At 43.3% G+C, this 26,514-nt stretch overlaps 1 protein-coding gene across 1 annotated transcript in view; it reads left to right on the top strand.

The window, feature by feature from the left end:
• Positions 1 to 26,514, top strand: part of BMERB1 (bMERB domain containing 1) — a 117,108-nt gene that overhangs the window by 34,829 nt on the left and 55,765 nt on the right. The gene's annotated exons all lie outside the window — the stretch shown is intronic.

Below are 26,514 nucleotides of genomic sequence, written 5' to 3'. Positions count from 1 at the left end.
TCTGTGACCAAACACTACTGTCATGGCCATCTTTTATGTCTTTTGGGGCTCAGAAGCGAGTTTAGGGATGGTATTTATCTAGAAGTGGGAGTGGGCAGACAGGATGCCCATCTTCCATTGTAATGAATATTGCAAACTCTGACTGTACAGCTTTCACCTGCCCGGCAGGGTATGAACTGTCACTTCCTTACATCCACACCAACTACCATAAGCTATCAGAGTTGTTAAAAGTTTGCAAAGCTGATGATGAGTGAGAAATAGTATTTGCTATTTTATTTCTGCATTTTCATGATTACCAATGAAATTAAACATTGTTTCCTATATTTATTGGATATTTGAGTCTCCTTTCTGTAAATGCTTAGTACATATCCTTTTGCTGTTTTGTTTCCTATTGTATATTCGGTTTTGTAAGTATTCTTTATATTTTATAAATTTGTGTATAAGTATTTTCTCAGTCTGTGGCCTGTTTAAAAAAAGTGTTATTTTAAAATAATTGTAAAAAAAAAGATAACTGTAGTTTGCATGCAGTTACAAGAAATAATAGAGAGATGTCTGTCTACTTTTCACCCAATGGTAACATTTTACATAGCTATAGTACAATGTCACAAGCTTTGTTACAATCCATTGACATTATTCAGGTTTCCCCAGATTTATGTGCACTGTGTATGTATCCGTGTGTGTGATTAGTTCTATACAATTTTATCATATGTTTAGATTTGTGTGACTACCACAGCCAACATACAGGACAGTTCCATCACTGGGATCCTTCATGCTACTTTCATAACCACAGTTACCTTCCCTGACTCAGTCCCTGGAAACTGCTAGTCAGTTCTCCATTTCCATAATTTTGGCATCTCAAGAATCTTATGTAAATGAAATCATAAAGTATGTAACCTTCTGAGATTGTCTTTCTTCAGTCACTATAATTCTCTTCAAATCTATCCAAGTTGTTGCCGGTATCAGTAGTTTGTTCCTTTTATTGCTGAGTACTATCCTATAGGATGGATATACCACAGTTCATTCCGCCCAAAGAAGGATATTGGAATTGTTTCCAGTTTAAGGCTATTATAAATAAAGCTGCTATGAACACTCGTAAAATTTTTTATTTGAACAAAAGTTTTGATTTCTCTGAGTTAAATACCCAAGAGTGCAACTGTTGAGTTACATAGAAGTACATATTTAGCTTTCTAAGAAACTGCCTATTTTATTCTTCTAAGCTGTAAAATTTCTGAGGGTCAAATTATTTGCAGTATTCCTTTATTATCCTTTTAATGGCTACAGAATCTATAGAGATATCTCCTGTTTGATTCCTAATATTGGTGATTTGTGTCTTCTCTTTTTAATCTTTGTCAGTCCTGCTAGAGGTTTATCAATTTTGTTGATTTTTTTAAGAATTCGGTTTTTTGTTTTATTGACTTTTTTTGTATTGTTTTGCTGGGCTTAGTTTCATTGATTTGTGCCTTTATCTTTATTGTCTTCCTTCTGCATTTTTGGGTTTATTTTGTTTTCCTTTTTTTTTTAAGGTAGAAACTTAGATTATTGATTTAAAGTCTTTCCTCTTTTCTAATGAAAGTATTTAGTGCTTTTCCTTCTAAGCACTGCCTTAGCTGCATTTCATTTATTTTGATATATTTTCACTGTCATTTTTAAAAATTTCCATTGAGACATCTTAAAGCCAAGAATTATTTAGAAGTATGTTGTTTAATTTCTAAGTGTTGGGAGATTTTTTCTGTTATATTTCTGTTATTGATTCTGGTTTTGATTTCTGTTATTGAGTCGATTATGGTCAGAGAACATAACTTGTATGATATCAAATCTTTTAAATATGGTAGGTAAAGGTTTGTGTCTTGGTCCAGGTCTGATCTATCTTGATTAATGTTCTATGAGATCTTGGGGAAAAAATGTGTATTGTGCTATTGTTGGGTGACTCACTGCTACCTCCAGTTTCACACCTGGAGGAGGACATCACTGACAGGGAGCAAAGGGAGGTAACTTCTGGGGGCTGTGATGTAGGAGTCCCCTATGTTTAATAATTAACTAACTAGCTAGCTAAGTAAATAAATAAGGTTCTAGAGGATTTAAAAATAGCATTTATTTCCTTTATTTCTAGTTATAAAATTAATACATGCATAATTATACTTGTAGTACTACTATAAGTATATACATACCCTATCTCATTTGGTCTTTGTAACAATTTGATGATAAAGGTCCTATTATTATCTCTACTTTACAGACATGAAAACTGAGGTGGAAAAAATATATATTTAAAGCACATTTAAAGATTTACGACACTCCCTGGGCAGTTAGTTAAGCTGGTTAAGAGCGTCGTCCTGAAACAAGGTTGCGGGTTTGATCCCTGCTCAGCGCACACACGGGAAGCAGCCAGTGAACGCACAATTGAGTGGAACAACAAATGAACGCTTCCCTTTCCCCTCCCCTCTCTCTCCTTCTCTGTCTCTCTGAAACAATAAATCAAAAGAAATTAAGCCTTTGCCAGATAGCTCAGTCGGTTGGAATGTCGTCCCAGAGCATGGAGGTTGCTGGTTCAATTTCCTGGTCCGGGCACATACAGGAGCCTCCTCCTGTCTCTCTCTCCCTGCCTCTCTCTCAAAAATAAAAAATCCACCCAAAGTTCCACCCTCCTTAGTTAACCAACATCCTGCTGTATGTTTTTCCACTAATTTTTTAAATATATTTCTTTTGTATGCAACTAATATTCAACTATTTACTTTTCCATATTCATCTTTTTTACTTAGCACTATAGATAGCAAAACATGATCCTCTTCCATGGCCAAAGTGGAGACCCTTGTCCTAAGAGAGGAGCATGTCCTTTCAGTGGCTCCCTGTTCTTCTCATCCTGCTGCTGCATGAAGAATTAATGGGGGGGGGGGCTCAAGAGTGGAACCATGGCAGCTCTAGCAGCTGTTCAGGTGATGGACCTGGAGAGGGGCCATGAGGTGGCAGTAAGCAGATAGACTCAGGATGCACTTTGGCGCTTTGGCAGTATGGTTAACACATCTACTGATGAGAAACGACAGGAGCCTCCAGCTTTGTCTCTTGCCAGTTCCTAACTCGGATATTACGCTGTAGCCATCCTGGGCTGTCCTCCCTGCTTCTCGCTCCACCTCGACTACTCTTTTTCCCCTCCACCTTGTCTACTCCTTTCTCTTCTCCCACTCTCCCTGTGTTCTTTTCCCCTCTTGCACAGCTGACTCATTATTTGGGTGTCAGCGTAAAGATAACTTTCCGAGGGATACCTTTCTGACCCCTAAACTAGCTAAGGTCTGGATGTCTTTGTCTGCCAAGCATATGACCACTTTATTGTTTTTTTTTTTTGGTTTTTTTGCATTTTTCTGAAGCTAGAAACAGGGAGAGACAGTCAGACAGACTCCCGCATGCGCCCGACCGGGATCCACCCGGCACGCCCACCAGGGGCGACACTCTGTCCACCAGGGGGCGATGCTCTGCCCATCCTGGGCGTCGCCATGTTGCGACCAGAGCCACTCTAGCGCCTGGGGCAGAGGCCACAGAGCCATCCCCAGCGCCTGGGCCATCTTTGCTCCAATGGAGCCCTGGCTGTGGGAGGGGAAGAGAGAGACAGAGAGGAAGGCGCGGCGGAGGGGTGGAGAAGCAAATGGGCGCTTCTCCTATGTGCCCTGGTCGGGAATCGAACCCGGGTCCTCCGCACGCTAGGCCGACGCTCTACCGCTGAGCCAACCGGCCAGGGCCATGACCACTTTATTGTTATAGCTGACTCCATTGTCTGTCTTTGAGCTCTGTGAGGACAGGGAGTAAGCCTAGCTTGTTCACCTCTGTGTCTATATTACTAAGCCCAATGCTTGGCACATAGTAGGTGCTCAATAAAAAAGTGCTTATAAGAATGGCCATTGATGCCTGACTTGTGGTGGAGCCGTGGATAAAGTGTCAATCTGGAATACTGAGGTAGCCAGTTTGAAAGCCTGGGCTTGCCTGGTCAAGGCACAAATGGGAGTTGATGCTTCCTGCTCCTCCCCGCTTCTCTCATTCTTTCTCTTTCCCCTCTCTCTAAAAATGAATAATAACGCCTGACCAGGCGGTGGTGCAGTGGATAGAGCGTCTGACTGGGATGCGGAAGACCCAGGTTCAAGACCCTGAGGTTGCCAGCTTGAGCGTGGGCTCATCTGGTTTGAGCAAAAATTCACAGCTTGGACCCAATGTTGCTGGCTCAAGCAAGAGGTTGCTCGGTCTGCTGAAGGCCCACGGTCAAGGCACATATGAGAAAGCAATCAATGAACAATTAAGGTATCGCAATGCGCAACGAAAAACTAATGATTGATGCTTCTCATCTCTCCGTTCCTGTCTGTCTGTCCCTGTCTATCCCTCACTCTGACTCTCTCTCTGTCTCTGTAAAAAAATAAAATTAAAAAAAATTAAAAAAAAAAAAATGAATAATAAAAATCTTTAAAAAAAAGAATGGCCGTCGTCACATTCAGTCTGCTGATAAGTTTCAGGTATGAGAACATGCAGCCAAACAGGCTATAGGAAGACAGTTGTAGTACTCAGGGCTCTCAGGTCCAGACACCAAAGCTAATTCAACTGGCTCAAGCTAAAGAAAAAAGTTACTGGCTTTTATGTCCCTGAATAGACCATGCTAACTTAAGGCATGGTTGGATCGAGGGGCTCAAATACAGATGAGTTCAGTTCTGGTTCAGCAGGACTCAATTTCTCCATCTTCTTATCTATATTCTGCATCCAACCTTATCTGGATTGGCTTCACTCTCAGACAGGTGCTTTCTGTGTGGTGATCTCTGCAGCACCAACCTTGCATTAGCCATCAGCTAGCAATTTCAGCAGAGAGGGAATACTCTTCTGCAATAGTTTCAATAAAAGTCTTGGGACTGACTCTCATTGCTCCAACTTGGGTTATTTGCCCAGACTATGGCAGGAGAGAAGGGAAGAGGTGGTAGTGGAATATTTTCATTGGCCAGGTTCTGGACTACATGCCCAGTTCCCTGAAGGAACATGCAGGCTGGGGCAAAAGAACAGACATTATTCAACAGTCACTGGGCTTGAGAAGCTAAACTCTGAGGCCAGAAGCTTGATCCTGACCGTGTCATAGGTGTGTAAATCGCCTGGCCATTCAGGTCTTCACACTGCTCATCTACAAATGGGACCATCACACCCCTTTAAATCCCAATTACTATTTTTTTTTGATTCATTCAAACCAGATTTATTGATTTTAGTGAGAGAGAGGAAGGAGAACAGAGAGAGAGAGAGAGAGAGAGAGAGAGAGGAACAATGAGCTGTTCCTGTGTGTGCCCTGACCGGGAATCGAAAAGGCAACTTTGATGCACGTCTGACACTCTTCACACCCAATTACTATTAACTGTTAACACTGGGAAGCTATCACTTTCCTTTTTTATCCCACTTGCTTCATTTCTTCAGAGAAGCATTTGGATTGTCTTTGATTTATTTCCCCCTTGAGCAGCGTGACTTATGAGGAAATTATGCAACTGCACTTTATATTCATTTCGGTCACTTCAGTAATTGGTTCTGAGACACTGTTTATCTCTCCCAGACCCATCTCAAATATAAACAGCTATTTCTAGTTTTCATCAGAGGCAAATGGGGAAACATTTGTTTTCTTTAGATGAAAAGGAAAGGAAGTAAACAAACAACAATAAAAACTAAGCCAAAGCCTAAAACCAATTCGATGACACCCAAGGTGTCCTATGCACCATTTTGGTAATACTGTACTCAACTAGTCGCCCCACCTGCAAACAAGTAATTCTTAGGAGCTGGCCTAGTTAGTGCACAACTAAGGGAATAATTACAAATTTGGAAAATCCATTGAGAGGCCCATGCTGATGACTCAGAGACTGAAAACTGGAAGATTGTTTTGCCCTTAAAGCTACCTTTAAGGATTCTTTTGGTTGTAGATAACTGAAACTCATTTGACTTAGCCAAAAGGGGATAGTGTTTAAGGATTCTGGGGCTGTATTAGTTAGGGTTTTCCAGAGAAATTCAGTGGGAGATATATATATATTTAACTATTATGAGGAATTGGCTCATGTGATTTATGAGGGCTGAGAATTCTCACGACCTGCCTGGGTAATTCAGTCTGAGTCTGGAGGAAGGCCTGAGAACCAGGGGAGCCAAAGATATAAATACCAGTCTGAGGGCAGGAGAAAGTGAGTTGAGATGTCCCAGTTCAATAAGTGAGGTGGGAAAAAAAGGGACCAATTCCTCCTTCTTATTCCTTTTTTCTTTTCAGGCCCTTAACAGATTGGGTGCTGCCCACCTACATTGGGAAGGGTGATCTACTTTACAAAATCCACCCATTCAAATGCTAATCTCATCTGGAAACACCCTCAGAGACACACCCAGAAACGATGTTTAATCTGTGAAACAGAAAATAACCATCATGGGTGTTTTACAAACCCATGGGTGGAGTTCCACTGGAATTCAGGAAGGGATCAAAGCATGTGGTGAGCTGCAGGCGGTCCCTTCCTCCACCTGCTTTTCTCATCTGTGTTTTTCTCTTCATGTCTTCTCTAGTCTTCTTTCGCAGAAGAGTGGCTTTCTCTCTTTTTCAAAAGTAGAGGCAAACAGTTATCAGGTTTATGTTTTAAGACTGCAGTTAGATTGAGGCAAAAATCTTAATCTCAGTACCAAAATCTCAGGGAAGAAGCCTATTGGTTCACTGGTGTCAGATGTCCACACCCAGTCCAATCAGATGTGGGAGATTGGAGAAGGGTGGGAGTATTGTTGTATGAACACAACCATGTGGATGATCAGAGAAAAGCGATTTCTCAGAAATGTTTCTAAGTTTTTTTTTTAAAAAAAGCATTTTGCATTGTGCTACTAATTAAATTTCACACTGCAGTGAAATCTTGTTGCCCTTCTTTTAAATAAAGCTGAGATAGTCTATTTCAGAGCATAGTTCAGTTTAGGGGGCCAGATCATTGCGGTTTGAAACCTGGCCCCAGTATTTGCTGGCTGTGTGATTTTTAGACAAATTACTTCACTTGCCTCTGTGCCTTTATTTTTCTTTGTTTCTTTCTTTTTTAAAAAAGATTTTATTTATTGATTTTAGAAAGAGGATACAGAGAGAAAAAGGTGGAAGGGGGAGGATCAGGAAGCATCAACTCACAGTAGTTGCTCCTCCCATGTGCCTTGACCAGACAAGCCTGGGGTTTCAAAAACTGGTGACCTCAGCATTTTCAAGTGGATGCTTTATATGCCATCATAGGTCAGGCTATGCTTTGATTTTCACATCTACCAAATGGGTATAATAATAGTACCTACCTGATATGGTGGTTGAGACCACTTAATGTGTTAAAATAAGTAAAAATGTTCAGAACTCTATTGGCAAATAGTAAAGGCTATAAAGTTCATTTCAATTACGGCTTAGAATATTACTTAGATGCTACAAAAAGTAGAAGATGCTTGAAAGAGAAGTTTTGTGATTATGGGAAAATAGGGCTAAATAACCATTACTAAAATTGACTAATATCATTGCTATTGCCTTTGGGATTATTACTTGAATTCTAGTTAGCAGTTTTGGTTTATAATCTTAAAAGTTTAAATAGGGGTTCTTTCTAAACAAGCTTATGTAAGTAATTAGGAATTCTGTTAATTACCTGAAAAAACAATAAATCGTTTTAATAAATTATCAGTATAATAAGTTTGGAATGTAAAGCCCTAGTTTAAAAAAAACAAGTTGGCCCTAGCTGGTTGGCTCAGTGGATAAAGTGTTGGCCTAGCAGATGGATGTTCTGAATTTGATTCCTGGTCAGGGCACACAAGAGAAGCAGACATCTGCTTTTCTCCCTCTCTTTCTCCCTCTTCCCTTCCCACAGCCAGTGGCTTCATAGGTTTGAGCATCAGCCCCGGGTGCTGAGGATGGCTCAGTTGGTCCAAGCACATCAGCCTCAGGTACTAAGGATAGCTCAGTTGACTTGAGCTTTGGTCCCAAATGGGGGTTGTCTGGTGGATCCTGGCTGGGGCACATGTGGGAGTCTGTCTCACTGTCTCCCCTCCTTTCACTTAGAATAAGAAAATTTTAAAAAAGCAAGTTACAGAATCTGTTTTCCTGAATGTCTAAAGGATCCTTAACTACGAGGGTCTGAAAACCTTTTCTTAAAAAACTGATAGTAAATATTTTTGTCTTTGAGGCCATATGGTCCCTGTCCCAACTATTTAACTCTGTTGTAGTGCGAAAGCAGTCCTAGGCAGTACATAGACAAATGGGCATGGCTGTGTTCCAATACAGCTTTATTTATGGACACTGAAGTTTGAATTTTGTATAGTTTTCACATCATAATCTATTATTTTTATTTCCCCCCATAATTTAAAAATGTAAGAGCAATTCTTAGCTCACAGGCTGTACAAACACAGGTAGTGAGCTGGATTTAACCTTTGGGCTGTAGTCTGCCCACTTTACTTTAGGACATGGTTGTGTTGGCATTCTGGCTGCAGGCGGCAGAGGGACAAGGGGGCTGCCCGGGTCCCACAGCCCTGTTACCCCAGAGGCATTTTCACACCCTCCTCCTGTTTCTCCTTAGACATTTCTCTTTGAAGATGTAAAGTATTTGTGTGACTCTCTTGGTCGTAGGTCACAAAAAACTCAAGCAACCTAAGCGAAAAGAGAATATACTGGGATGTCTCACTCTGGGGTGGTTGATACAGGGGCTCGAAGTGCCTCATCTGTTTCTCTTCGTCTTTTGGCTCTCTCCCTCTCTGTGATGGTTTGCTTTCAGAGATCCATATGGTGGCAGGTCTGAGTCCAGCTGGAAACCAGGAAGGGTTTCTCTTCTCTTAAGAGTTCACACAGAAGTTCTCGACTTGATTACTTGTGTTTTGTTATTAGGCTTCATGCCCACCTGAACCAGCCCCAGCGGCTGGGGAAACAGAACTCCACCCCTGGGCGAGGTCAGCTCCACAATCCCCAAGACCTGGGAGTGGTGCCGAGTTTGGTAATAGGGGGCCTATTACCACAGAAAGATGAATGGATCCTGGGAGGAAGAATCGACAAGCATCCCCTCCACATTGGGGACATCATGCTATGACATTTAGAATCTAAATGCCCTGAACAAACTGAGTGGAGCTTTTGCCAGGAGCAGGAAGTTGTCACTCACACCCCCTCTTCTGGAAGGAATTGTCTTCCCTTTGGCAAAATCCTTTTTGAGGGTTCTAGTTCCTTTTGGAGACCTATGTTTGGCAAACCTGGAACTACAGAAAGGTTTAGTTTTCCTTTTCTGTGCAATTGGATGGTCTGGACTCAGAACACTCAGTTGATTCAAATTCCATTTAGGGGAAACAGTGACTTGAATAGCTAATGGCCTAGCTCAGCCACTCATCCCCTCAGGAAAGGCAGAGACAGCCCAACCTTCTAGCTGGACTCAGAAAGAACTGTTTCCTGATGTGGGCTTTCCATGATCTCTACTGGAGTTTTCCAAGCTCAGTGGGTATTGCTGACAGTTTACCCTGCTCCTCCCCACATCACAGAATCTTTTTCTACCTTTCCCCAAATATAATTTACTACGTCAAGTCTATTCCATGGTACGCTTCATTCTGACCCTGTTTTTGTTTTACTCTTAACAACCCGTTTCAGATTTAGTGTCCTTTTTTTTTTTTTTTTTTTTTCTTTTTGTATTTTTCTGAAGCTGGAAACGAGGAGGCAGTCAGACAGACTCCCGCATGCGCCCCACCGGGATCCACCTGGCATGCCCACCAGGGGGCGATGCTCTGCCCATCCGGGGCGTCACTCTGCTGCAACCAGAGCCATTCTAGCGCCTGAGGCAGAGGCCACAGAGCCATCCTCAGCGCCCGGGCCAACCCTGCTCCAATGGAGCATTGGCTGCGGGAGGGGAAGAGAGAGACAGAGAGGAAGGAGAGGGGGAGGGGTAAAGAAGCAGATGGGCGCTTCTCTTGTGTGCCCTGGCCAGGAATCAAACCGGGGATTCTCGCACGCCAGGCTGACACTCTACCACTGAGCCAACCGGCCAGGGCCTAGTGTCCTTTTTTCCTCATCCTTTGCCAAACCAAGACTGTTACCCTTGATTATCGGCGCCTACCACTTTAAGAGATGTCAAGTAGGTGGGGGGAAGGAAAACAATTTTTTTCCTTTACCCATCTTAGGCTCTCTGGCTGGGGCCTTATAAATTAGACTGACAAAAGACAAATTAACGAGAGAAAAACAAACAGAAGTATATTTACTTGTGCCTTGCACTTCTATTTGGGAGCACTCAGCGATGAGTAACTCGTAAAGGTGGCTAAAACTTGAGCTTACACGGCATCTTTACAAAAGAGCAATAAGTTTTTTAGAGAAGTGATAAAACAAAGGAAAAGAACTTTGATCTTATGGGAAGGAAAAATATGGGGGAAACTGATGGAAAACAAGGACTAGTTAGTAAGTTTGTTGTGTTGATTCCTCTGGTGCCACCTTCAGGCTAAGGATCTATTGTTATTAAGTGGTTAACTTCCTTCCTGGTATCAAGAGAGGGCAGACAGGTTTGCAAATTTGTCTTGCTTTTAGGCAAATAGGGAGAGGACAGAGAGCTTTTCTTATATCCCCTCCCCCCAATCTGCTTTTAGCTCAAAATAATTCTTATGCCAAAGTGGCATGCTTTGGGGTGGCATATTCTGTTTACCCTTGACAGGGAGCCCTCATGACACACTCCAGGGTTAAATGAGGCCTGGGTTGATGTTTCAGACCCCACCTTCTGTGCCTGGGCGCCAGTGCCCCAAAATACTCTGTCTCCTTGAGACTTGTCTGTCACACCCCAGGCCAGTCAGCCCTCTCTGTGGGAACAGGATGGCCAGCAACCTCTGCAAAGATCCATAGAGAGTAGGAGCTGCAGAGACAGCTGTGGCTGAGTTGGAAGGAGTGGCAAGCATCTGTATAACAGTAGTAGTGTGTTTATTGATTGCATTTATTTTATTTTATTGCATTTATTGATCGCTTGCTGTGACCAGGCCCTGGACAAAGCACTTTGCACACATTATCATGCATTCAAGCCTTCAGCAGCTTTCTGAAGCAGGAGCAAAAGGCTGGTCTTCTGCATTCTTTGCTTGCTCCCTTAACAGTGCACTCTCTCATGGAAGACAGTAACTTTTAAAAACACCATCAGTCTCGTGCCTGACCTGTGGTGGCGCAGTGGATAAAGTGTCGACCTGGAATGCTGAGGTCGCCGGTTCAAAACCTTGGGATTACCTGCTCAAGGCACATATGGGAGTTGATGCTTCCTGCTCCTCCCCTCTTCTCTCTCTCTTTCTCTCTCTTTCTCCCCTCCTTCTCTCCTCTCTAAAATGAATAAAAGTCTTAAAATAAATAAATAAAAATATTTTAAAAACACCATCAGTCTCATCACTCCCCGGCTTAAAATTCTGTTTGTTAACCACTAGGAATAAAATGTGAATTTTTCACCACAGCTACAGGCCCAGCATCATCGGGTCCCTTCCTGTCTCTCCATTCTCTCCTCACCTTGCTCAATTTGCTCCACTCACACCGACCTTCTCTTTGTTCTTGAGCAGGAAGCTTGTTCCATCTCAGAGCTTCTGCATTTGCAGTTCCATCTGCCTCTAGTGTCCTCTCCTCTCTTCTTCCAGAGCCTGCACCCCAGGTCAGTCCGTGTCAGCTCAAATGTCACCGTCTCAGAGATGTCTACCCTGACCCCACTGGCTGAAGGAGTCACCTGTCAATTGCTTTCCACCCATAATCACATTTTGCTCTCAACATAGTCCTAGTCCTGTTAACTTAAAGGATATTATTTCTCATTTTACCTGCCACCCACCTTTCCAATTGCATGGCTGTTTCATTTCTGTACGTTTAGCTCCTAAAACATTGCCTGGTGTAAGGGTAGTTACATTGAATAAACCAAGAGCCCTCTAATGACATATGAGGCCTTGCCCTTTGCCCAAGGTCCCACAGAGGAAGGACCACCCAGTGGGGCAGAGCGCTGAGCTTTTAAAAGGAGTGTGGAGAGAGTAAAAATCAGTGGCTAGGCTGAGCTTTTGCTTCATCTTTGTGCCTAGTTTTTTGTTTCTGTTTTTCAGTGGCGTCCTTTTGTGAAGCCAGGCTGACCCTCTGACTCGAACACTCAGATTCTGCCTCTCTTGCAGTGTGGCTTTTGGGGAGCTGGTTTTCCCCACACCTCCAGTTGTAGCTGGGACACACACAAATTCTGGGTTTCTGTTCCACTGGCATGAGATTCTCTTTATTTTTTTAAATTTTTATTTATTGATTTTAGTGAGAAAGGGGAAGGGAGAGAGAAAGATAAGCATCTATTTGTTGTTCCACTTATTTATGCATTCATTGGTTGGTTCTTGTACACGCCCTGACTGGGGATTGAACCTACAACTTTGGTGTATCAAGATGACAATCTAACCCAGTGGTTTTCAACCACTGGTCCATGAAAGAGTTAACCACCCTGATGTTATATGAAGAGTATAGGCCCAATGATTTAGACTGTATAGTGGAGAAACCTGACCAACACTACTCAGTCAAGGGACCCAGGTCAACATCAACAGTGAGAAATCATCCTTGTGCCCTTGATAGAAAGAGATGAGAATGACAATTTCCCTCTGTGGTCTTTCTCCCATAAACCTGTAACCCCAGTCTAATCTTCAGAAAAACATCAGACAAATCCTAATTGAGGGATAGTCTATAAAATAGCTGATCAGTATTTCTCAAAACTGTCAAGGTCATCAAAAACAACTGATAGTCTGAGAAACTGTCACAGCCAAGAAGAGCCTAAGGAGACACGATGACTAAATGTCGTGCGGTCTCCTGGTTGGGATCGTGGAACAGAAAAAAGATGTTAGGTAAAAAAAGGAAATCTGAACAAAATATAGACTTGAGTTATTATTATTATTATTTTTTTTGTATTTTTCTGAAGCTGGAAACAGGGAGAGACAGTCAGACAGACTCCCACATGCGCCCGACCGGGATCCACCCAGCATGCCCACCAGGGGGTGATGCTCTGCCCACCAGGGGGCGATGCTCTGCCCCTCTGGGGCATCGCTCTGTTGCGACCAGAGCCACTCTAGCGCCTGGGGCAGAGGCCAAGGAGCCATCCCCAGTGCCCGGGCCATCTTTGCTCCAATGGAGCATCGGCTACGGGAGGGGAAGAGAGAGAAGAGTTATTTTTTTTTTAATTCCTTAGTATTTTTAGTCGTGATGCTTTGCCTTAGTGATTGATGTCTCCATTTAGGGCCTCGCCTTCTCATGCTGGACTCTTAATCTATCAACCCCGTTTCCACATTTGCCTCCACTCTCTGCCGCGATCCGACCCTCCCTCTGGCTTCCCGGCTTACCGTCTGTGTTGGGGAACATTGAACTTGGCCCACCCATGCTTGTTTGCACATGAACCATCCACAGGCCTCTCTGGCTGGTTTTCTCTGAGCCTCAAGCAGCCAAAGCTCATCCCAAACGACCCTCACTTACGCTATTCCTCAGTCTCACACTCTCTGAATGAAAATATGTTCTCCAAGCAGTTTATCTCCCCAGTTAAGTTTCCTGTGAGGGATGAAATGAGCCACATGATTTCCAGGCTAAGCAATTTTTAAAAACTGAAATATTACTTTAGACAGTCCCAATTTATTTTCCTTTAGATTCCAATCATTTCAGCCCCACCAAGCGTGGTTTAAAGCAGCACCATCTGGTTCGCCGTCCATCCTGGCGTGACCCAGCCCTTTGTTTACTTCTGAATTGGTTTATAAATTGGAAGTGTTAGAGAGTCTTGGTGGACATTGTGAATCACAGTTCAGGATAGATTTATAATTGTCTATATTCATGAAGCCTGAGCTTGCAGGGCTAGAGGACAGTTTTTTAAAAAAAATGAAACTTGAATAATAGGATGAACCTGCAGAAGTGCTGAAAAACATTAGTTGTTTCTGCAATTGTCCAATTTTAATCGGACAAATGATCTTTTTGTTATTTTAGGATTATTAATTTCCACAGCATCTCGAACAATTCCCTCTGCATTAGAAAGTATATTTTATTCTTTTGTATGCTCTCAAAGTTTTTCAAAAATATGACAGAGCTGTTTGGTGACTCATTGAAGGTCATTTAGAAGTGTTGGGGTGAGGATGCCAACCAATAAACAATGACATTATAGATCGTTAAATGAAATGCCAGCACTCATGTGTCATCACCTTCAAAGCACCCCCCTGAGGGAACACACAGATTTTTCAAATAAAACCTTCCTGGAACTTCTCCTGGGAATGCAGCTCCACTCCAGTCTGTGTTAAGTCTTGGGAACATCCTCAATGGTGATGAACCTTTGGTGGAGAAGGAGTTTGATTTTTTTAAAACTACCAAAAGTATTCTGAGCCAAATTGTGCAAATAGAGTGGGTAATCAAACCATGTGAATATAAATGTGTTAAACTGCTTTTCTTGAATGACTCATAAACTGATTTGAAAGCAGTTGTCAAAGAAGAGTTCGTTTATTAATATATCTCCTTATTTCAGAAGGGATTTAATAATCATATAAGAGTCTAAGAAAAGTCTTAAAAGACTTGAGAAATGTTGGTTTTATTAGAAGTATAAAAGATTCAAAGAGGATTCCTTGAAAGATAATATTATAGAATATTTGTTAAAAGTTTATTTCCACTAGCTTAATATCACACCTTCCCCCACCGCCTCACCCCCTTTGTGGATGATGCCATCGGGACACACAACTTTTGCTGCTTCTCATTCTCCTTAAGAAGGCATGGTAAGCCTGACCTGTGGTGGCTCAATGGGTAAAGCGTCGACCTGGAATGCTGAGGTCGCCGGTTCAAAACCCCGGGCTTGCCTGGTCAAGGCACGTATGGGAATTGATGCTTTCTGTTCCTACCTCTCTCTCTCTCTCTCTCTCCTCTCTCTAAAATGAATAAATAAAATCTAAAAAAAAAAAGAGTGCATTGATACTCAGGAAACCAATGCAGTAATGACTAGGTCAAAAGGTAATATATAAGAGCTAAATGAAACAAGTGTCCACATACAACTACTTCTAATTAAAAAAAAAAAGGCATGGTATGGAGTGATGTATGAGATTGGGTATTCCCAACGGAGGGAGTTCTGGGAAGGGAGGGAAGGTTGTGGCAGAGACTCCCAGAGAGGCTAATCTCTTTCTCTTTCCACCCCCAGCTCCAGCTATGGTGAAAGGCTGAGGTTGGCTGCATTCTCCTTTGATAGTCATGATGATAATGGTGATGGTAATGATGGATGTGATGATGATGGTGATGGTGATGGTGATGATAGTAATTATGGCAATTGACATTCACCAAGACCTCACTCTGTCCTTATGATATATTAACCTTACATATAATCTCTCATTCAACCCTCACCACAACCAATGAGTAGCTTCTATTATTATCACCACTTAACAGAAGATGGGTACTGAGGGAGGAGAAGGTTACATAACCCACTTACCAACTATGCAAATAGTTATTATAGAATGAACAAATATGGCAAACAAGGTTTATTAGACTTACTTGACAAGTGAGAAAGGGGAAACTCAAGAGAATTTAAGTAAATTTTCCAGGGCTCAAGCCAGTAAGGGGCAGAACCAACATTCTGACTTGACTCATACTGTCGGCCAAGTGGTGTCGTGCCCTGGCTGCTGGCACTGAACTGGGTGTGTGAACAATGCCCAGTGAGCAGGACATTGGTCTCACTGCTTGGTTATCCAATCTTCTTCAGTGAATCTATGTCCCTTCCTACAGACCATAGTTTCTACCCTTGAAGATGATAGTGACTCCATTGTGGGACCCTCCCCAGCAGGGTTTTCTTGTTTGTTTGGGTTTTTTTTTTTACTTTTTTTTATTATGTAGACTGTAATAGGCTGAATAATGGCCTCCCAAAGAAACCCCTAACCCATGGGACCTTTAAATATGTTACTTTATATGGCCAAGAGGAATTAAGGTATTCCCAGGAACACTACTGAAAAAGTGGGTCTAAACTGGTGGTAGTCAACCTGGTCCCTACCGCCCACGAGTGGGCGTTCCAATTTTCATGGTGGGCGGTAGCGGAGCAACCAAAGTATAAATAAAAAGATAGATTTAACTATAGTAAGTTGTTTTATAAAGATTTATTCTACCAAACTTAGCAAAAATCCGACATAAAGTACTTGGTAATTATTATTATATGCTTTAACTTGCTGTAACTCTGCTTTATAAATTTTATAAAGTAAAGTTACTTCCCTACTTTATAAATCACCATTACTGTGGAACCGGTGGGCGGTCAGAAAATTTTACTACTAACAGAAATATAGAAGTGGGCGGTAGGTATAAAAAGGTTGACTACCCCTGCTCTAGACCAACGATTCTCTCAACTGGGGACAGTTTTTCCCCCTGTGTTGTTTGCAGATGTTTCAAGACATTTTGGATTGATGGGAGGATGCTACCAGCATCTAGTGTGTGCTGTTAAACATCCTGCAGTGCACAGGACGGCCCCCACGGCACAGAATGACCCCTCCCCAGATCTAAGCAGTGCGTAGGGTGAAAGACAGGTTGGAACAAAGTGCTCAGAGGCTGCTAAGCAGAGATGAGGTAAAACGTTGGCTTTGGCTTTGATTCCTGAGCTCTCAGAATGAGCCTTCAGATGGTCTCACATTCTACTTCCTTATCCCCCAATTTACAGAGAAGAGATCTCAGGCTTAGGGCAGTCAAGTCATTTGCCTAAGGTCAGCAGTTAGAAAGAAGCAGATCCAGGATTTGAGCCCAACTCGGCTTGACTCCGGCATTTTGTTTCTTAACCCCGCTGCTGATTGTGCATTCTCCTCATTACTTTTGTGACCTTGGACAAGTGAGATGTGGCTGAGAAAATAGAAACTTGGAGAAGTTAAAGAACATGTTCCAAGTCACATTAGAGAATAATAATCATGGCCAAGATTCAGAGGCGAGTCAGTTTCCTCAGCTGCAAAACCTTCCTTGCAGGATTGATTGTGGAAATAAAGAGACATTATGTATGAGAAGGCATAGGGCCACGGGGGGGGGGGGGGGGGGGGGGGGTAGGAGTGCTCGCAAGACCCAGCAGCATTTTCCTTTATCAGACAGGCTGGGGGAGGGGGTGGGATGGACAAGCCAGGAGCATCTGAATTAAAAGCAGCTATTTCATCTTGGGAAATGGTGACTCATTAAAAGCAATCGGCCATTTCCCATTATATTCATGTTATAGTGAGAAAGCAAGATGCTTGGTCCATCCCATAATAAGATGTTTGAGGGTTGAAATGAGGTTCTTTCCTACATGAATGATTGATGACAATAAAAGGCTGGGGTGTCACTAGAAGCCTTTGAAATGCATCAGGATATTTGCTTCCCAGTAATTGGGACTCAGATGTATTTCCCGGTGTTTAGACTCTCTGCTGGGTTGATGCCTGTGGTGAGCCAAGGAACTGGGTCCTTGACAGAGGGATGATGAAGCCCCCTCTGGATCCCCGTTTCAAAGAAGGCATGGGTTTGTCAGAGTAGGGGGACTGCAGTTTACCTAGAGGGACTGAGGAACAGCCCAAGTGAACAGAAGTCTGTTGCTCTCCAGATCTGATGACCCTGATTTTGTTTCCTCCCACTGCATTAGTCTGGCTGTTTCCAGGGAAAGGAAATGGGGTGGTAATAAGAATGATACTGACCACTCTGTATCATGGCCAGGCACTGCACAATGTGCTTAATACATTATTTTATCTCATCTCCATGGCAGCAAGTTCATGAGGTAAGAGTTACTGTCCCATTTTACAGAAGATAAAAGAGAGACTTGGGCATATTAAGTAATGTGTGTCCAAATCACAGAATTGGTGGTAGAGCTGGAACTTGAACCAGAATCTGTTCAAATCCACTGTCAGGAGTAAGTTGCTGGTGAGCCAATGACCAACACAGAGCACTGAAACAAATTTGCCCTCTGACACATAAGCCCCAGGTTAGCAGTACAACTTGACAAAGGTGTAAGGTTGGTGGATAATGGGGAAAGGTCAGACCTGGGAACTTTGGCTAGGACCGCCCACAACCAAGTACGCCAAAAGAAACTTCGCAGGAGTCCTTTGGAAAAAAGCGACCGTCTGCCAGCCAGTGAGATTTCACCATGTCATATTAGCTCGACCACCCTAGGGACCCTTTAGATGTCTCCCACGTGGGTCACCACTTGCGACTTCCCTGGCCTCCATCTTTCCTCTGGGCCAGGGAACCTCGCCAGGTGGGATGCGCGCTCTGTACTCAATAAAGCCTTTTGTTATTCCACACTTTGTGGCTCCAGCCCCCTTCCTTCCTTCTTGGTGGGGGAAAAATACCTTACAAAAGGCACAGATTTTGTCTGTTTTGTTTCATTCCCTTTGCTTAGCGCAGTATCTGGAATGAAGCAGGTTTTCAGTGCATGTTTATTTAGTGAATAATAAGAGCAAATATTATGCAGAGAGAAAGGGTTATGGAGAGAACTTTCTATGTGCCTGACACTTACATAAATTACCTAAGAGATGTGTGTGATTGGTCCAGTGTTGCAGATGAGGAAGCCGAGGCCAGGGTCATCAACTGATGGGACCAAGGTCAGCATGCTAGCTGATGCTGACACCCCAAAGTCTGTGCTCATAACTGCGCCCTTCACTTGCCCTCTTCAAGGGCTTAACTTAATTCTCCCACACCAGCTCTTTTTCTTTTCTCTTTTCTTCTTCATTTGAAATCTTTCTTGAATAGGTTACACCTACCATGGTAAAATGTCAAACAATGCAGCGAGTAGTAACGCACCAATGTCAGTGTCTTGGTGATGTTAACAGTGGTGGGCACTCAGTGAAGGGAATCACTATAGTATCTTCTAACTTTCATAGTGATCTAAAATTATTCTAAAGTAAAAAGTTTATTAAGCAATCCAAACAGTAAAAAAAAGGACATATTAGGTAGAAGGTGATTCTCCCGAGCATTGACTCTCAGTCCCCCATGTCCTCCAAGGCTGCCTCTGTGGCCTTTGTATTATGGGTCCTTCTGAAGATGTTTTAAGGTTGCTGGACACTTAATACTTGGTGTGGGACTAAAATAGATGGGCCCGCTTTTATTTAATCACCTTGGTGATGTGAGCTGTTTTGAAATAGTGACTCAAAGTGGCTGATTCATCTTTGAATTAAAAACTTGACAAATGGTTGAGAATTGTCCTTCAGGCTCGAATTCTTATTTAATTTCCAGTGAGAACTCAAGAGTTGGGCCCACTGCTGTTTGTCAAAGGACCCTAAGAACTGCATCCTGTCATGTCATTCCACATCCTGTCCCATATGCTGACATAAAGAGCCTCTAAGACCCATCCAACCCGAAGCGCTGGAATTCCATTCCACAACAGCTTCCCCAGGGGCTGGGAGGGGGATGGGAGGGGTACCCCAGTGGTACTCAGATGCTTCTAGCATCAAACAACATTGAATTACATTGAGGGAAAATGCCTCTCTCTTCCAGTTATCAACCTTTCTGATTACCAAAGAAGAAAGCCTCAGTTTGGTGGTTTGTTTTTAATGCCTCTCTATTACTTCCTAACTTTCTAATTCTTGCTAATTTACCCTGTTAAGAGAGAAAAAAATTAGGCTTTAATCTGAGCCTTGAGCAGTCTACTGTATTTAGCCAGAATTTGTAATATCCCTTTGTTTCCATGAATTTATTTTTATGAATATTTTCTAATTATGCCAAGTGATAGGAACTTATTATGGAGGTGATATGAAATTCCCATTATGGAGTTTATTTAAATGTTGTTGTTGTTTTTTTACAGTCAAAGTAAAGAAGTATTGAGTAAACGATAGCATAGATCAGGGGTCCCCAAACTACGGCCCGCGGGCCACATGCGGCCCCCTGAGGCCATTTATCCAGCCCCCACCGCACTTCCGGAAAGGGCACCTCTTTCATTGGTGGTCAGTGAAAGGAGCACATTGACCATCTCATTAGCCAAAAGCAAGCCCATAGTTTCCATTGAAATATTGGTCAGTTTGTTGATTTAAATTTACTCATTCTTTATTTTAAATATTGTATTTGTTCCCGTTTTGTTTTTTACTTTAAAATAAGATATGTGCAGTGTGCATAGGGATTTGTTTATAATTTTTTTTTATAGTTCGGCCCTCCAACGGTCTGAAGGACAGTGAACTGGCCCCCTGTGTAAAATGTTTGGGGACCCCTGGCATAGATAATGCATTCGTCTCCTCGGGCTGCTATAACAAAATACCATAGATTTAAGTGGCTTAAACAACAGACATTTATTGCACATGGTTATGCAGGCAGGGACGTCCAAGATCAAGGCCCTGACCACTGCAGTGTTTGGTGAGGACCCTCTTCCTGGCTTGTAGATGGCTGCTTTCTTGTTGTGTCCTCACATGGTGAAGAGCAGAGAGAGAGGCAGCAAGCTCTTGTGTCTCTTTTTCCTCATGGGGGCTTTACCCTCATGAATTTATCTAACCCTAATTACCTCTCAAAGACCCCACCTCCTAATACTATCACATTGGGGGATAGGATTTCAGCAATTGAATTTGAGGTGAGGGGATACGCGCATTCAGTCCCTAACAGATGGTACACGGCCGTGGTGAATTCTGTGCAGTGACTGAGGTTTTAGAATGCTGTCCTGTAGCCCATCCGACCTACAGCGTGGGCTTTGGAATCGTGCAGACTTGGGTCTGAGTCCCCACTCTGCCTCTCATCGGTTGAGTGATCTTATCCCATCATTTATGATCTCTCTGAGCCTACCCTCTTCTTCTCTAAAGGGAGAGTGATAACAATAACTACCTGCCAAGGTATTTCGGAGTGTGGCGAGACTGTGCTTGACTCACAGAAAATGCTTATTATGAGCGAGCTCTGGAGCACATCCCAGGTGCATGAGGTTATGAAGCAGAAATAATAGCAAGGGCTGTTCAGAGGACCCTGGGCTTAAATTCCTACTGTGACCCATGGTTGGAAAAGACAGGCCAGGGAAGACTTCTCTTTGGTCCCTAGCAGTTTTACCCTTCTCGGCTATATTTAAATTTTATAAATTGACTTTTAGAGATAGAGAGAGAAATATTGATTTGTTGTTCCACTCACTTATTTATTCATTGGTTGGTTCTTGTATGTGCCCTGACTGGGGATCAAATTTGCAACATTGGCATATAGGGATGATGCTCTAACCAACTGAGCTACCTACCCGGCCGGGACCCTTCTTAGCTATATTTAAATTACACATTTCTAGGAGATTGCCAGCCTTCATTCATATCACCACCGCCAGGACCCCTGTCCCTGGGTAGCTTTTAATTTTCGAGGTTAATGACTAAGCCTGCTGGCGCGTCCCAGTCATGCCTGGTGCTCAGCTCTTGTTTGCTGGTGCTGCAGCACTCACAAGGCATGCATCTCCCTGGTGTGGCATTTGGGGATAAAAAGATGGATTTAGCTGCTTCTTCCCCCAGAAGTGACTCAGCTCCTGGAAGCTCAGTGACAGCCATGGCAGTTGGAGCCCTGAGGATTTCTGAGCCTCAGTGCTTTGCTCTGTCTCCGCATCAGCTGGGCTCGGCCTGGAAATACTCGAGAGAGCCTCCCTCGTAGAGACTGTCTTCTCTGGCCAGCCTGAAATGCTGTCGGTTTCCCTCCAGGATTGGTCCTCATGGATACATTCATTGGCAGCTGTTGGATGCCAGCCTTCTGGCTGGAAATGATATCAAGAAGGGTTCCATCATACTAGTTCTATCACACAAATTCACACTGAAAAAAACCCCAGCATGTGTGAGATTCATTTATTCATGGCCTGCACCAGCGTTTCTCAGAGTCTGGTTTGAAAACCTCCTGCATGATAGTCCCTGGGGGTAGGGAGAGAGACGCTGCCTTTTTAACAAGCTCCCCAGATAATCACCACACCCGCTAATGATTGAAAACAGCTACTTTCCATGTGCCTGATGCAATATAACATGTCCAGTTCTTTCTACTATTAAGATGATGATGGTGGCCTTGGCTGGCTAGCTAAGTTGGTTAGAGAGCTGTCTCACAACACCAAGATTGCGGGTTTGATCCCCGATCAGGGCACATACAAGAATCAACTAATGAGTGTATAAGTCAGAGGAACAAGAAATTGAAGTATCTTTATCTCTTTCTTCCCCTTCCTCTCTCTCTCAAACCAATTTTTTTAAAAATATGACGATGGTCTTAAGTGGGAAGATAATTCTTAAATGAATACAGTAGGGCTTTGGAGTAGGACAGGTCTGTTGTTAAATCTTAGTCCCATCACTTACTCATCTGTGCTCATCTGTGAAATGGGGGTGCTGCCAGTTATTTACCACCCAGGGCTATTTTGAGAATCAAATCCTGCCATGTGACAAATGCTCAATAAGTGTTAGCTATTATCGTTACTGGGTAGACATAGCTTTTAAAAGCCTTTAAACTGGGGAAATGATAGCATCTACCACCTAGGGCAGAGGTTGACAAACTTTTTCTGTAAAGGGCAAGGTAGTGGGTATTTGAGGTTTTATGAGCCACATGCTCTTTGTTGCAGCTACTAAATTCTGCTGTTGTGTAGCAAAAGTAGCCATAAATAACACATACATGGGCCCTGGCTGGTTGGCTCAATGGGTAGCGTGTTGGCCCGACGTATGGACATCCCGGGTTTGATTCCCGGTCAGGGCACACAGGAGAAGCAACCATCTTCTTCAGCTGCCGCCCTCTCTCCCTCTTCCCCTCCCATAGCCAGTGGCTCGATTGGCTCGAGCGTCAGCCCCAGACAGTGGGTTCCTAGTTAGATCGCAGTCGGAGTTCTTGCAGGAATCTGTCTCTCTATCTCCACTCCTCTCACTTAAAATAATAATAATAATAATAATAATAATACATAAATGAATGAGCATGGACAGTGTTCTAGTAAAACTTTACCTACAAAATCATGCTTGGGACTAGATTTGGCTTATGGCCATAACTTGCTAATCCCTGGCCTGGGGCGTTGTGAAGATTAAATGAGATATGGCTTATAATAACCTTAGCACAGTGCCTGGCACAGGGCACTGACTAACTACCACAAAGGATTCTAATTTATTCCTATCTGATTTGAGGCCTAGGCTTCACCCCTTTCTCCAGGGGAAGGAAAGCATCCATACGTGAGACTTTTCAGTAGAGGTATCAGACTGATTTTCTTCCCAAAGTCAAGGCTGAATGTACATCTCAGCACTTGGAGCCTGGCAGTGCCACCACCTCCATCCTCCCCCGAGAACGGAGGTAAATGCCAATCCATGGGGTGTGATGAATTCTGTTGTCACACTCTTCACCCCAGGATGTTTTTGCCATTTTCAGCATCTGTCCCATGGAAATCAGGGCGCCCTGAACCGTGATGTGAGAAACTCATTTATATCTGCGGGGTTGTTAGCCGCGAGCTCTTGCATCCACACAGGCACTTAACTCTCATCTGGAAGCCATGGAATGTGGTTATGGGAGAGAAAGAGAAAGAGACAGAAGGGGAGACAGAGAGACAGACCTGGGTTTGAAATCTGTCTCTGCAATGTTCTAGTTGTGTGATGCTGGGCAAGTCACACCTTTTCTTTCCCTAAGCTTCAGGTTCATCATTTGTACAATAGGGGTTAAATGAGGTTTTATATATATATATATATAGGGGGGGGGAGCCTCCAGCACAGTGTAACACATGAGAGCTATTGAACTTCATTTTGCAAACAGGAAAGTGAAACTAAGTGGTAAAAGGGACTCATTCAAGTTCATTTGGCTGGTGATTGGCCTCAGATCAAGGATCTCTGACTCTGGCCCTCAGCTGGTTGTCACCATGCCTCATCCCCTGGCTACTTCCTGGGACCCCTGCTGCTTCAAGCTGGTGCTGTGCTCCATGTGCAGTGACTAAAACTCTTGAAGAGTGTGACATCACTGTCAAGTAGCTTGTGAGCCTGTGACCAGTCATCACTGTCATGGGCTACATAGTGCTGTCCCAAAATTCATATCCACCCAGGACCTCAGACCTGATTTGGAAATAGGGTCTTTGCAGAGGCAATTAAGATAAAGATGGAAATGAGACCATACTGGACTAGGGTGGACCCTGAATCCATTGAGATAGAAGAGGACAGAGACGGACACACAGAGCTCCAGGAAAGAAGGCCATGTGAAAACAAAAGCAAGTACTGGAGCGATGCTGCCACACGCCAAGGACTGCAGGAGCCACCGGGATCTGGAAGAGGCAAGGAAGGATCCTCCCCTAGAGCCTTTGGAGGGAGCGCAGCCCTGCTGGCACCTTGATTTGGGACTTTGGCCTCCGGAAGAACTGTGAAGAAAGAAATTTCTGTTGTTTTAGCCACTCAGTTTGTGGTGATTTGTTACGGCAGCCCTAGGACTCTAAGATGTGACTGAATAGGGGTAGTGGACTCAGAACTCCTGCACGGGCAAGGGGCAGCGGTGATGAGGCAAAGGGTGTGCACCTTGGAGGCAGACATGCGCTCAACTTTGAGCTTTTGTTTTCTTATTTGTAAAAAAAAAAAAAGAGCACATCTTGCTCCTGCAGGCTTGTGGTGAGGATAGAGAGATGGCTGGCGGACTGGGCCGAGTGGTGATAACAAAGGTAATCGTAACCATGCACTGAGTATGGCACGCCTCAGTTTTCTCACAACTGCCCTGGGTGGCTGCGTCTCTTAGTATCTTCATAATACAGAGGAGAAAACTGAGTCACCAGAGGTTAACTAACTGTCCAAGGCCACACAGCTAGTGAGGGACAGAACTGCAACTCCAACCCAGGCCACCTGACTCCAGAACACACCCTACCTCCCATCCCCAAGTCACCCCGACCCCGTATAGCCCTGCACCCAGAGTTGGCACTCCTTGAAGCTGGTCCTCTAGCTTCATTGGAGCCCAGCACACAGTAATGTCAATTAATATTAATATTTTAACCTTGTTTCTTCCTCTTTCCCTCCTTTCTCAAGACAGGCCTTTTGACTGGTGGAGGGGAGGCAAGTAATTTTGGCTTATAGAACACTGTGTTAGGGGTAGGAGATCGAAGGGGATGGGAATTTACTGAAAGGCTGATGTCTAGTGAAGAATTCAGGGTCAGGAGGTTCCCACAGATGATGAAGCAGTCACGTGGGCTCTTGAGAGTAGGCTGTATTCTGAGACCCAACCAGACAGTCTGCAAATCAGTACTTGTGCCGGTGTGCTGGGCCAGGGCTCCAAGTTGTAGGAGGGAGACAGGTAGAGAGAAGGTAGCTTTCCAAATCACTGGCTGGGATCTAAGAAAAAGGACAAATGCAGGCTAGCAGAACTGAGAAGCCAGGTGTGGAAAGAGTGAGCATCTGTAGGTGATGTGGTGTTGGCCTTAGAGTGGAACAAGAACATCCCCTCCCCTATGTCTCCTTCTCTGCCTGGGAAAGGCCTTAGAATATTACAGCTGCTCCAATAGAGGCATGCTCTCTGGAAGGGTGGCCTAAAGGAATCTCTTAGAAGCATGCTGAGATTTAGCTTTGAGAGCGCTTATCACAGGACTGTTGATAGTGGGGGGAAATAGAAAACAACCTGATTGTCTGGGGGTTGGTGGAGTGATTCATGACATGGCCACAAATAGAAAAGTACCCAGCCTTTCACACTGCCTCTGGGGAAGAACACCAAGGACGTGCAGAAATGCTTGTGATATGTTGTTAAGTGAAAAGAGCAGGTAATAAAATGCAAGATCCTAAATACTTACAGTATGATAAAAACCAGACCTATAAAATGGTGAATGTATATGTATATAATTGTCTATATATGTGTGTGTGTGCACACATGTAAAACATATATTACCCTATATGTACACATCACATGTAATATATAATATAAATTAATATATAAATTTATATACACACACATTGGAAGAATGTACAGCAAAATGTTAATGGCAATATATGGTGTAATACACACACACATATACAAATAGACACACACACAAATATACACATACCTATATATTGTGATAGACTGCCTGTCTGTGTCCCCCTCCATAATATGTTCAAGCCCTTATACCCAGGATGGCCAATTTGAAGTTAAATAAGGTCATAAGGGTGGGGCCCTGATCCTATAGAATTAGTGTTCTTAGAAGAAGAGACACCAGAGAGTTCTCTCTCCCTCTCTGTGCACCAAGAAGAAGCTGTGTGAGCACATGGTGAAAAGTGGCTGTCTACAAGCCAGGATTAGAGCTCTCACCAGAAACTGCCCCTGCCAGACCTAATCGGACTTTCGGCCTCCAGAACTATGAGAAAGTAAGTATCTGTTGTTTAAGCCACCCAGCCTCTAGTGTTTTATTATAGTAGCCCAAGCAAACTAATCCATATGTGTGCATATATATATATAGTGTCTTTCTCTATATATGAGATAGTGTATATGTGGTAATATGTATGGTTCTCTCTCTATATATATACTATATTTATATATATGCAATATATTTAACTCTAACTATATGTGAGACTGGGAGAATGTCCATCAAAGTGTGGATAGTGGTTCTCCTTGGGCAGTATGGTTATGGATGACGTTTTACCTTGTTCTTTTTTTTTTTTAATCTGTATTATCTGAATTTTCTATAACAAATGTATTATTTCATTATTTACCTTGCTTACATTACTTAGTATCCCTGT

This window comes from Saccopteryx bilineata, chromosome 4 (genome assembly GCF_036850765.1).
Source record: "Saccopteryx bilineata isolate mSacBil1 chromosome 4, mSacBil1_pri_phased_curated, whole genome shotgun sequence".
Taxonomy (NCBI): Eukaryota; Metazoa; Chordata; class Mammalia; order Chiroptera; family Emballonuridae; genus Saccopteryx; species Saccopteryx bilineata.
Note: the sequence above shows the minus strand (reverse complement) of the source record. Positions and strands in the feature narration are given on the sequence as shown.